Source organism: Neovison vison, chromosome 12 (assembly GCF_020171115.1).
Source record: "Neovison vison isolate M4711 chromosome 12, ASM_NN_V1, whole genome shotgun sequence".
Classification (NCBI taxonomy): Eukaryota; Metazoa; Chordata; class Mammalia; order Carnivora; family Mustelidae; genus Neogale; species Neogale vison.
This window is the reverse complement of record NC_058102.1, coordinates 34,034,977-34,049,022: the sequence shown is the minus strand read 5'-3', so window position 1 is coordinate 34,049,022 and position 14,046 is coordinate 34,034,977. Positions and strand designations below refer to the sequence as shown.

The 14,046-nt window shown below is 34.5% G+C and overlaps 1 protein-coding gene and 1 non-coding gene across 2 annotated transcripts in view; both read left to right on the top strand.

Annotated features, from left to right (window-relative positions):
* Nucleotides 1-14,046, top strand: part of LRRIQ1 (leucine rich repeats and IQ motif containing 1) — a 195,320-nt gene that overhangs the window by 160,472 nt on the left and 20,802 nt on the right. The window lies entirely within an intron of this gene.
* LOC122892798 lies at nt 12,667-12,772 on the top strand. The gene has a single exon (XR_006381484.1). It is a non-coding gene; the product is annotated as a U6 spliceosomal RNA (small nuclear RNA).

The window sequence follows — 14,046 nt, the reverse complement described above, 5'->3', positions numbered from 1 at the left end:
GGCTAAGGGTTTTTGCATCTATATTCATGAGATATATTGGCCTATAGTACTCTTTTTGTTGTTGTTGTTGTTGTTGTTGTTGTGTCTTTATTTGGTTTTGGTATTTGATATAGGCCTCAGAATTTGGAGGGGTTTTTTTCTCTTCTATTTTTTGGAATATTTTGAGAAGAATGGGTGTTAACTACTTTAAATATTTGGTAGAATTTGCCTGTGAAGCCATATGGTCCTGGATTTTTGTTTGTTGGGAACTTTTTGATTACTGATTCAATCATTGTTAGTTATTGGGCTGTTTAAATTTTGTATTTCTTCCTGCTTTAGTTTTGGTAGAGAATATGTTTCTAGGAATTTATCCATTTCTTCTAGGTTTTCCAATTTGTTGACATATAGGTTTTCATAATATTGTTACAATATTGAAATACAATTGTATTTCTGTGGTCTTGTTTGCTATTTCTTATCTTTCATTGGTAATTTTGATTATTTGGGTCCTCTCTCTCTCTCTGTCTCTCTCTTTTTTCTTTCTGATCAGTCTCACTAGAAGTTTATCAATTTTATTGATCTTTTCAAAGAACCAGCTCCTGGTTTCCTTGACCTGTTGTATTGTTTTTTTTTTTTTTTTTTTTGGTTTGTTTGGTTGGTTTTGTTTTAGTTGCTCTATCATTTATTTCTGCTCTAATCTTGATTATTTTCTTCCTTTTGCTGGGTTGGGTTTTTTGTGTTCTTTTTCTAGTTCTTTTAGGTGTAAGGTTAGCTTGTTTGAGATTTTTCTTGCTTCTTGAGTTAGGCCTGTATTGCTATAAACTTCCCACTTAGAACCACTTTTGCTGCATCCCAAAGATTTTGGATCATTGTGTTCTCATTTTCATTTGTTTTCATGTAATTTTTTATTTCTTTGATTTCTTGGTTGACCCGTTGGTTGTTTAGTAGCATGTTATTTAACCTTAGTGTGTTTGTGCTCTTTCCAGATTTTTTCTTGTGGTTGAATTCTAGTTTCATATCATTGTGGTCAGGAAGGATGTGTGGTACGACTTCAATATTTTAAATTTGTTGAAACTTATTTTTGGCCCAATATTTGACCTGTTCTGGAGAATGTTTCTTGTGCACTTGAAGAGAATATGTGTTCTACTGATTTAGGTTGGAATGTTCTGAATATGTCTGTCAAATTCATCTGGTCCACTGTGTCATTTAGAGCCATTGTTTCCTTATTGATTTTCTACTTGGATGATCCAACCATCAATGTAAGTGGGGTGTTGAAGTCCCCTAGTATTATTGTATTACTATCAATTATTTTTTATGTTACTAATTGTTTTATGTATCTGGGTGCTTCCATGGTGGGTGCATAAATATTTACCTTTGTTATATCCTGTTCTCGGATTGTCCACTTTATTATTATATAGTGTCCTTTGTTTCTTATTACAGTCTTTTTTTAAAAATGTATTTTGTCCAACATAAGTATTGCTACACTGGCTTTATTTTGGCATCCATTTGCATGAAAATATTTCTCCATCCCTTCACTTTCAATCTGCAGGTATCTCCTCATTTTGCCTGACTTTCTTTTTCTATTTCTATGTGTTAGGAAAGCCAGCCATTTCTCTTGTTCTTATTGATAACACCCTTATGAAGAAGAGGTCCCATAGTGCCCTGTAGTAGTACAGTGTTCCCTGTTCCCCAGGGCCTGGTGTTGCATGGAGTGTCTCCTTTCTGTGTTGCATGTGCTCTGCTGTTGAGTCTTGGCCCCTTTTTTTCTTCAAGTCAGTGGTCTATAGAGACTCTTTTTGCCTCTTATGGCCAGCAGGGTGTGAGGTGGTCTGTCTATGAAAGATCTGCCCCTGCCATCTTTGGAAACGAGGTCCTGCACAACATGTGGGTCAGGATAAATGGTTAATAGGGTTTGCACTGGTCTTCTGAAGATGGGACCTGTAGCACTGGGGCTGAAGGGAGCATGACTGGGAAGGGCTGATCCACTTAAGCACAGGGGTCAAGGCCTGGTGCAAATAAGGTATGTATTGAGTGTTAGCACCATGCTGATTTCCACAGGTGACTGTTGTTTATGCTGGAGGAGAGGGGAGGGAAATGGCACCTGCCAGCTCTTTTTTTCCTGGAGAGGTGTCCCCATGGTCCCTGTCTTTCTGGGCCACACCTTGAGATGAGCAAATCACTTTCCCTCCCATCTGCCCCTGGTGTTTCTCAAATGCTGGGTCTACACTGTAACTGCATGGACTGTTTGTCATGCTATCTTTTTAAGTGTGGGGACTCCCCTTTCTAAGGCTATCTGTACTTTCCCAGAGCCAAGCCCAGTGATTTTTAAATTTCCAAGATTTAGGTCCCACTCATTTTAGGAACCCTCAAAATTTCAGCCCCTTTCACTTTCAAAGGCAAAATTACGGAGATTGGTCTTCCTTGTGTTGTGGGCTCTCTGGTGCAAGAGTCTGTTTTCTACCCTTCTCTATGCCACCAGCTTCCTTTCCAATGAGGACATCCACAGTCAGTTTCATTCTCACTGTGTCTTCACTCTTCCTTTAGTTTTGGAGTTTGTTCTGCCAGTCTTTGGGTCGTTTTCCAGATTATTTATGCCGATTATTATTGTTATCTAGTTGTATCCATGATAGGAGGTGGGCTTAGGGTCCTCCTACTCTGCCATCTTCCCAGCTGACCTCACCATAGACATTTTCATATTAACAAAAACTGAGTTTGCTACTAGTAGGCAGTTATTAAACAAACTTATTTAAGGGCACAGTCCTTTTCTCAAGAAAATCCCAGATGAAATATCCATGTGGCAAGAAGAAAGAAAAAATAAGAAATAGGAAATATGTTGGTAAAATCAAATATAAGTTGACAATACGAATAGCAATAATCACATCTTGTGAAATTAAATGTCACAAGTCAAATCAGAGAAAATTTACATATAAATCAAAATGGAGTAAAATTGAGTTAAAATATTCTATGACTCTTGTATTCCCTAGCAGGAAGGAAAAATTGGTTAATTTTAGATTATGGTAACCGTGTGTATTATGATTTCCAGGAGAAAAACTAAAATGAATATATATTAACAATGCTATTTCCACACTAGCAAGAAAAAAACAAAACAGAACAATAAAATAAAAGAAGCACTGAATCCAAAATGAAGCCAAGAAAGTAAAGAAAAAGAATATAGTGTATCCAGGGGTGCCTGGGTCGCTCAGTTGGTGAAGTGTCTGAATCTTGATTTTGGTCCAGGTCATGATCTCTGGGTCTTGACCCTTAAGACTCTGACAGTTGTTTAAGATTCTCTCTCCCTCTCTTTCCATCCCTCCCCCACTTCTCTCCCTCTCAAAAAAAAAAAAAAAAAAAAAAAGGAAAAAAAGAAAGAAAAGAATACAGTGTATTCAGGCAAATAGAAAGCACAAAATAAGACACACACACACACACACACATTTAAGTATGTATATATAAGATACATCTGTATATATACAAATTCAAATATACCAGTACTTACGTTACATGTACTTAAATAACTTAGTTAGCAAATAATAGTTTCTTCTAGATTTTTTTTTTAATTCACCAAAGCCAAACTTAAATTCTAAAGGTGCAGTGAGCTTGAAAGCAAAATGATAGGAAAAATAGATCACAAAAACACCAAAATAAAGCTGGAATCCTTATATTTAGGTAAGAGAAAAACACAGTCTCTAGGGAGAAATGAAAGCTTTACTAAACTAAGAGAAATTTAAAAATATTTTTAACTTAATAGAAGTTTTGAATTCAATGAAATTAAAATGAAAACACCACTCATAAAAACGTGTGGGATGCTGCAAAAGCAGTGCTTAGAGAGAAATTTATAGCAAAAACTGCATACGTTAGAAAAGAAGAAAGATATAAAATCTATCATTTAAGTTTCTACCTTAGGAAACTTGGAAAAGTAGAGTAAATTAAATAAAAAAATAAGCAGAAGAAAAAAAAAAGAATTAGAGAAGAAATCAATAAAATTGTAAATGGAAATTAAATAGAGTATCAATGAAACCAAAAATAATCAGCTTCAAAAATGGAAAGGGCCAGGCCTAAAATTGTTCCTGGTGAATTCTATGAACCATTTGGGAAAGAAATTATACGAATTCTTTGTGATCTCTTTCAAAGGATAGAAGCAGATGGGATACTTTCTAATTCATTCTGTAAGGACAGAATTAAGCAATACTAAAGACAGACAAAGACTATACAAGAAAACTACAGACTTCCAATAACATGATACAGAAAATCCTCAAAAAAATTAGTAAATCAAATCCAACAATTTATAAAGAGAATCATGCACATTATACATTATCTAATGACCAATAGGGATCTATCCCATGTATGTAAAGCTGGTTAAACGTTCAAAATCTTGGGGCACCTGGGTGACTTTCAGTTAAGTGTCTGCCTTTGCTCAGGTCATGATCCTGGGGGCCTGGGATTGAGCCCCACATTGGGCTTCCTGCTCAGTGGAGAGTCTTCTTCTCCCTCTGTCCTGCCCCTCCTCCTCAATAAATTGATAATATACCATGTTCATGGTTAGAAAAACTCAATACTAGCACGATTTCAGTGCTTCTTAACTTGATCTATAGGTTAAATGAAATCCCAGCAAGTCATTTTGTGAATATTAACAAACTGATTCTAAAATTTATATAAAGAGGCAAAATGCCCAGTGTAGCCAACACAATATTGAAGGAAAAGAACAAATTTAAAGGACCAACAATATTTGACTTCAAGATTTGCTATAACCTACAGTAACTTCAATATTAACAGTAAAGACTGTGCTATTGGCAAAAGAATAGGTCAATGGGACAAATAGGTCAATGGAACAGAATATAGACAGCCCAGAAACAGACCCATACAAATATGGCCAACTGATCTTTGACAAAGGAGCAAAGATAATAAAAACAGATTAAGACTGTCTTTTCAACATATGGTGCTAGAACAGAGTGGTTATCCTCATAATTAAAAAAAAATGAATCTAGACACAGACACTTTACCACTCACAAAATTTAACTCATAATGTATTGCATACCTAAATATAAAATGGAAAACTCCTAGACTCCTGGAATGTAATATAGAAGAAAATATAGATCTAGGTGACCTTAGGCATAGCTATGACTTTTTAGGTACAATACCAGTGGCAAGATGCAGGAGACATAATTGGTAAGTTGGACTTCAATAAAAGTAAAAATTTGTGTTCTGCTGAAGACAATGTCAAGAGAATGAAAAGACAGGCTGACAAAAATATTTGCAAAACATTTACCTAATTAATGGTTACTATCAAAAATAAATAAAGAACTCTTAAATCTCAACAAAAAGAAAATAAGTAACCCAGTTTAAAAAATAGGCCAATGACCTTAATGACACTTCACCAAAGATAATATACAAATGGCAAATAAGTATATGAAAAGATGTACCATTCTATGTCCTCAAGGAAATGCAAATTACAACAGCAAGATATCACTACGTAACTATGATAAGAGCTAAAATCTAAAATGATGACAATACCATATTCTGACAAGGACATGGTGCAACAGAACTTTCATTCATTGCTGATAGGAGTGCAAAATATTCAGTCACTTTGGAAGACAGTTTGGAACTTTCTCATAAAACTAGAAATATTTTTACTAAATGATCCAGCAATCTCATTCTTTGGTATTTATTCAAATGAATTGAAAACTTGGGGTGCCTGGGTGTCTCAGTCAGTTAAGCATCTACCTTCACCTCAGGTCATGAACCCAGGGTCTTGGAATCACAATGAACTCCCTGCTCAACAGGAAGTCTGCTTCTCCCTCTCCCCCTCCCCATGCTTGTGCTCTTTCTCGCTCACACTCTTTCTCTCAAATACATAAATAAAATCTTTTAAAAGAATGAATTGAAAACTTACATCCACACAGAAATTGGCACACAAATATTTATAGCATCTTTATTAATAATTGCCAAAATTTGAAAGCAACCAAGACATCCTTGAACAGATCAATGAATAAACAGCAGCACATCAGACAAAGGAATACTATTCAACAAGGAAAGCAGATGAGATAAGCCATGAAAAGACATGGGGGAACATTAAATGCATATTACTAAGTGAAAGAAGTTAACCTGAAAATGCTATTTGTATGATTCCAACTATGTAATATTCTGGAAAAGGCAAAACTATGGGGATAGTAAAATGGTCAGTATTGCCAGGGGCCAGGGTTGGGGGAAGGGGTCAAGACGCAGAGCACAGAGGATTTTTAGAGCAGTGACAACTACTCTATATGTTACCATAATGTTGGATACATGTCATTATACATGTGTCCAGACTAACAAAGTATAACACCAAGAGTGAACCCTGATGTACACTATGGACTTTGGATAATTATGAAGTCTCAATGTAGGTTCATAGATTATAACAAATGTACTACTGTGGTGGGGAGTGGAAGTATGTCAATAATGGGAGAGACTTTGAATATATAAAGAATGAGAGTATATAGAGAAATTTCTATAAGATAAAATTTTATTTTAAACCTAAAACTGCTCTAAAAATGAATTTTATTATTTTTTAAATAATATAAAGCAAAGATGTAAATTTAAATAATATAAAGCAAACACTAAAGAAGTACCAAAGAGAAGTCAAAAATTGTGAACTATATTGAGAGTTACTATATCTTTCTTAGTAATTTATAGAACAAGCACTCAAAAAATCAGTTAAGAACATGGTTTGATAAATTGATTTAATAACACTTGCTTAAAGGACATAAATAAAACACTCAACTAGAGGAAGCACACACAGGACATTTATAGAACTTTAACTTCTGCTGGCCTTAAGTCAGATCTCAAAAATAACTTCAGGATTAAAATCATGTGAGTGAAAAAAAAAAATCATGTAAGTATATTTTCTGAATATAATGCTAATAAACTATAAATGAATGATATCAATAATACTAACAATAGTAGTACTAGTAATGATACTAATAAGCTGTAAATGAATGATAAATGAAGATAACTAGATAATCTTTACCCTCTTGGAAATTAGGAAATATCTGAAAAATTCATGAGTCAATCATAAATATTTTTTAAAATAATTGAATAATAAAAATCTATATATTATAATATAAAAGCAATAGGCAATGAATCTTTTTAAAGTAAAAAAATTCATCAAAAAGGTAAATTTTTTGAAAGAAATTTTATGAATTCCTGGCAAATCTGATTATGAAAATAGAATGGAAAGCACAAATAACCAGTATCAGGAATGAAAATGAGGCAGAATGACAAATGATACAGCCTAAAACTATAGTAAGGGAATATTGTGAACAACCCTACAACAGTATATTTGAAAATTTGGGGAAAATGGTCAATTCCTAGAAAAATATGTTACTGAAATTACCCTTAAACCTAACATTATAGGCAAGCAACCAGGAAGGAAAAAATTTTTGACCTGTGACAGTATTTTTTAAATTTTAACTTTGCTAGTTAACATACAGAGCAATATTGGTTTCTGGAGTAGAATTCAGTGATTCCACAGTGCTTATCAAAAGTGCCCTCTTTAACATCCACCCCACCTATCTCTCTCCATCCACCCTCAGTTTGTTCTCTATCATTAAGAGTCACTATGGGGTGCCTGGGTGGCTCAGTGGGTCAGTGGGTGGCTCTGGGTGGATCAGTGCCTTCAGCTCAGATCATGATCTCAATGTCCTGGGATTGAGTCCCTCATCAGGCTTTCTGCTCAACAGGGAGTCTGCTGCCTCCTCTCTCTCTCTCTGTCTGTCTCTCTGCCTACTTGTGATCTCTCTCTGTCAAATAAATAAATAAAATCTTAAAAAAAAAAAAAAAGAGTCATTATGGCTTTTACCTCTCTCCCAAATGTCCATCAACTGATGAATGGGTAAAGAAGTGACAGTATTTTTATTTATTTATTTATTTAAGATATTATTTATTTATTTAATAGACAGAGATTACAAGTAGGCAGAGAGGCAGGCAGACAGAGAGAGAGAGAGAGAGAGGAGGAAGCAGGCTCCCTCCTGAGCAGAACCCAATGCAGGGCTCCATCCCAAGACCCTGGGATCATGACCTGAGCCGAAGGCAGAGGCTTTAACACACTGAGCCACCCAGTTGCCCCTAGAAGTGACAGTATTTTTATTTATTTTATTTATTTTTTTTAGTGACAGTATTTTTAAAATCAGAATGTGTCTCACAAAAAATGTGCAAGACCTTATCAGGAAAATTGTAAAACTCTATCAAGAATGTTAAAGAAAAACTAAATAAATTATGAATTGAAAGACTAAATTTCAAAGGTTTAAATTGTTCCAAAATTAACAGTTAAATCACAAGAAGTATTTATGGGTATTGACAAGCAGAATCTATGATTTTTATAGAAAGTCAAAATCTGCAAATAGCCAAGAGACACTCAACAGGGTGAATAAATTGGGAGAACTTGTCAAACACCATAATTTATTATTAATAAACTCTAATTATAGAGCTGATGCAAATAAGACAGTGAATATATTGTAGTGTAGTATGGTATAGTATGGTGTGGATGCTATATATGGATAGGATGACATGAGATAGGATGGAATGGTAGTAATTCTAAGATAGGGCAGGGTAGGGTAAAGTAAAATAGTAGAGAAAATGAAAACTGATAGTGGCATATATGCTTCATTGGTACTATAAGACAGATCGTATTCTAAATCAGTGGGCAATATTCAGGTTGTCAGTTTCTTCCTGATTCTGTTTTGGAAGTTTGTAAGTTTCCAAGAATGCATCCATTTCATTTAGGTTGCTTAACTTATTGGCATATAATTGTTGATAATAATTTCTGATGATTATTTCTATTTTCTCGGTGTTAGTCATGATCTCTCCCTTTTCATTCATAATTTTATTAATTTTGGACCTCTTTCTTTTCTTTTGGATTAGTTTGGCCAGTGGTTTATGGATCTTATCGATTCTTTCAAAAAAGCAGCTTCTAGCTTCGTTGATGTGTTTTAATGTATCTCTAGTATCTCTGCTCTAATCTTGATTATTTCCCTTCTTCTGTGGGGTTGGCTTAATTTGTTGTTGTTTCTCCAGTTCCTTAAGGTGTAAAGAGAGCTGGTGTATTCTGGATTTTTTAGTTTTTTTGAGAGAGGTTTGGATGGCTATGTATTTCCCCCTTAGGACCACTTTTGCTGTATGCCATAGGTTTTGGACAAATGTGTCTTCATTCTCATTGGTTTCCATGAATTGTTTAAGTTCTTCTTTGATTTCCTGGTTGGTCTAAACATTCTTAAGCAGGGTGGTCTTAGCTTCCCAGTGTTCCAAACTTTTTCCTGTGGTTGAGTTCCAGTTTCTTCCCAGTTCCTTCCAAACTTTTTCCTGTGGTTGAGTTCCAGTTTCAAAGCATTGTGGTCTGCAAATATGCAGGGAATAATCTCAGTCTTTTGGTGTTGGTTGAGCCCTGATTTGTGACCCAGTATGTGGCCTATTCTGGAGAAAGTTCCATGTGCACTTGAGAAGAATGGGTACTCTGCTGTTATAGGGTGGAATATTCTGTATATATCTTTAGGTCCATTTGGTCCAATGTGTCATTCAAAGCTCTTGTTTATTTTTTATTGATTTATTAATTACTGATTTATTGATTTTCTGCTTGGATGATCTATTACTGAGAGTAGTGTGTTAAGGTCCCCTACTATTAATGTATTCATATCAATGTGACTCTTTATCTTGATTAACAGTTGTCTTATGTAGTTGGCTGCTCCCGTATTGGAGGTATAAATATTTACAATTGTTAGGCCTTCTTGGTGGATAGACCCTTTAAGAATGATGTAGTGCCCTTCTTTATCTCTGACTGCAGTCTTTAGTTTAAAATATAATTTATCTGATATGAGAATCACTAACAATATTGAAGCAGTGATCAAAAACCTCCCAAAAAACAAGACCCAGGACCTGATGGATTCCCTGGAGAATTCTACCAAACATACAAAGAAGAAATAATACCCATTCTACTGAAGCGGTTTCAAAAAATAGAAACAGAAGGAAAACTTCCATACTCTTTTTATGAAGCCAGCATTACCCTTATCCTCAAACCAGGCAAACACCCCATCAAAAAAAAGAATTTCAGACCAATATCCCAGATGAAATATGGATGCCAAGATTCTCAGCAAGATCCTAGCTAATAGGATCCAACAGTACATTAAAAAGATTATCCACCATGACCAGGTGGGATTTATCCATGGGATGCAAGGGTGGTTCAACATTTGCAAATTAATCAATGTGAATAGAACAAATCAATAAGATAAGAGAGAAGAACCACATGGTTCTCTCAATTGATGCAGAAAAGCATTTGACAAGATAACCAAAATGGTCCTGATTAAAACAATGCAAAGTATAGGGAGAGAGGGAACATTCCTCAACTTCATAAAATCTATCTATGAAAAACCCACAGCAGATATCATCCTCAATGGGGAAAAGCTGACAGCCTTCCCTTTGAAATCAGGAACACAACAAGGATGCCCACTCTCACCACTCTTGTTCAACATAGTACTAGAATTCCTAGCAACAGCAATCAGACAACAAAAAGAAATAAAAGTTATTCAAATTGGCAAAGAAGAAGTCAAACTCTTTCTCATCACAGATGACATAATACTTTATATGGAAAACCTAAGAGAGACCACCCCCAAACTACTAGAACTCATTCAGCAATTCAGTAATGTGGCAGAATACAAAATCAATGCACAGAAATCAGTTTCTTTCTTATACACTAACAATGAAAATATAGAACAGGAAATGAGAGAATCGATTCCATTTACTATAGCACCAAGAACCATAAAATACCTGGGAATAAACCTAACCAAAGAGGTAAAGGATCTGTACTCCAGGAACTACAGAACACTCATGAAAGATATTGAAGAAGACACAAAAAGATGGAAGACCATTCCATGCTCATGGATCAGAAGAATAAACATTGTTAAAATGTCTATACTGCCTAGAGCAATCTATACTTTCAATGCCATCCCAATCAAAATTCCACTGACACTTTTCAAAGAACTGGAACAAACAATCCTTACATTTGTATGGAACCAGAAAAGACCCTGAATTGCTAAGGAAATGTTGAAAAAGAAAAAAACTGGGGGCATCATGTTGCCTGATTACAAGCTTTACTACAAAGCTGTGATCACCAAGACAGCATGGTACTGGCACAAAAACAGACACATAGACCAGTGGAACAGAATACAGAGCCCAAATATGGACCCTCAACTCTATGGTCAAATAATCTTTAATAACGCAGGAAAAAATATACAGTGGAAAAAAGACAGTTGCTTCAATACATGATGCTGGGAAAATTGGACATCTATGTGCAGAAGAATGAAACTTGACCATTCCCTTACACCATACACAAAGATAAACTCGAAATGGTTAAAGGAACTCAATGTGAGGCAGGAATCTATTAAAATCCTAGAGGAGAACATAGGCAGTATCCTCTTTGACATCGGCCACAGCAACTTCTTTCAAGATCTGTCTCCAAAAGCAAAGGGAACAAAAGCAAAAATGAACTTTTGGGACTTCATCAAGACCAAAAACTTCTGCACTATAAATCCAAAAATATAATAGTGAAACAATAGCCTATAGAGATGGAAAAGGTATTTGTTACATATATCCAACAAAGGTCTCATATCCAAAATATATAAATAATTCCTGAAAGTCAATAAAATATAGCCTAATAGAATAAATATTTTTTTAAATTTTTAAAAAAAAATTAAATTTTTAAAATTTGTTTAAAAAAATAAATAATAACCTAATAGAAAAAAAAAAAACCAAGAAGCTCTAACATATTTTTCACCAAAGAAGATAATCCAAGTAACTTGTGAACATATAAAAAGGTGCTTAATCTCATTTTGTAGCACAGAAATGCAAATTAAATCTGAAAAGTACAAAAAAAAAGCCTCAAAAACCTAATTGTTGGAAAACACATAGCCAATAAGACTCATATTTTGCTGATTGAACTACATTTTGGTACTACCATTTGGAAAGCAGCATTTGGAACTACATTTTGGTACTACCATTTGGAAAGCATGTGGTGGATTTGAAGATATGCATTTCATATGATCCTTCAATTACATTCCTAAATGCTTGCCCTACAGAAACTTGTACAAGGATAGAGTAGCGTTTTTCTTAATAGTCCAAAACTGGAAACAGCCCATGTGCCCAACAACAATGGAATGAATAAATTCTAGTACATCTGTGCTGTGGGATACAGTATGATTCTGAAAAATAATGAGCTGCATGAATACACAGCAACATAGATGAATCTCACAAACAATACTGAACAAATGAACACAAGAGAATACCTGCAGAATTGTAGCAAGCAAAGCTTGCTTAATATATAGGTAGGAAAATTTATAAAGGAAGTCAAGAAAATCAATGTTATAAAATTCAGCATATTGGTTATCCCTAAGAGAAGAGAACTTTGAACAGGACTTCTCATGTGCAAGCTTTGTTCTGTTTTGTTTTGTTTTGTTTTGCTTTTTGAATGATCAGAGGTTACATGGAACATGTGTTTATATGTGTATTTATGTAATAATTTTAAACAATGTATGCATAATTTATATAATATATAATCTTTACATGTTTTAAATAACTTATAAAGCTTGAAATTCTAAACACCTGCTATATGCAATATTTGGGTACATTGTATATCTCATAACAAAATAAAAATGATAAAAAGAGCTTTCTGTGCTCACTTGACAACACATATACTAAAAATGGAATAATACAGAGAAAATTAGCATGGCCTCTGCACCAGGACAAAATGCAGATTCATAAAGTGTTCCATATTTTGCTTTCCTTTCTAATGTAGAGCAATGACAAAACTGTCTCTAATAAGCAAAGTGACTTAACCAACTGAAGTCCCTTCCAGCTGCAAATCCCACCCCCTTTTTTTTTCCCTTAAAAAAAATCTTCCCCAATTCGATATTTATATAAGTAGGTTAAAGCCAAAATTTAATTATGTAGGGAAGACTGGTAATGCCTATCTTGACTTTTTTTCCTCACTAGAGTAGAAATAGATCAATAATACTTAACCTATCTTTCCAATTGAAAGTGAAATCAATGAATGGAGGCCCTGATTCATTTACAAATGAATTTCTGCTACATAAAATAAAAATCTATCTTTTTAAACAAAATATAATGAAAGATAAAAATTCTGCATTAATAAAGTATACACTTAGAAGACTCTAAAATATTCAGTCTATAGGCCTACTTGTTTAAGTGATTACCTATGGAAAACAATATGTTTGGAGCCAGGATTATTAGTCTCTAATATGTTTGTCATTCAGATTGTGAAAGAGGGGCACTTTGGTGGCTCAGTCCCTTAAGCATTCGACTCTTTTTTTTTTTTCTTTAAGATTTATTTATTTATTTATTTGACAGGCAGAGAGAGAGGAGGAAGCAGGCTCCCCACTGAGCAGAGAGCCCGATGTGGGGCTCGATCCCAGGACCCTGGGATCATGACCTGAGCCGAAGGCAGAGGCTTTAACCCACTAAGCCACCCAGGTGCTCCAGCATTCAACTCTTGATTTAGGCTTTGCCCTGAGTGTTGTGAGATTGAGCATGGAGTTGGGTTCCATGCTGGTTGTGGAGCCTGATTAAGATTCTCTCTCTTTTTCTCTCTTCTCTCCCTATCTGCCCTTCCCCGCCTTCTCTCTCTCTCTCTCTAAAAATGATTGTGAAGAAAAATTATTTGTACTTATATTTACTAGTTTTGTTATAGAGCAAGCAATATTTTAATATATATTCAGTATTTTATGTGATGTTAGCTCTGTCTGTAACAGAAGCATATCTGTATTCCTATTTGACAGGTAGAGAAATCATTAGAGGCAGAAATTAAGTCAGTGAGAAATGCATTATGAAAGTATAAACATATATATGATAAGTATTTCTGTTTTATAGCTATAAAAATGATTACAATGATACAAAAAGTATTTAATCGTATCCATCAAGCCTCTATCATTAGTATATCCATATAATACCACTTACTGGGTTCTTTTGAAATAAAACTAGTAAAGGAACTCAACCATATATTGGACCATGATCAATAAATATACATAAATGAAT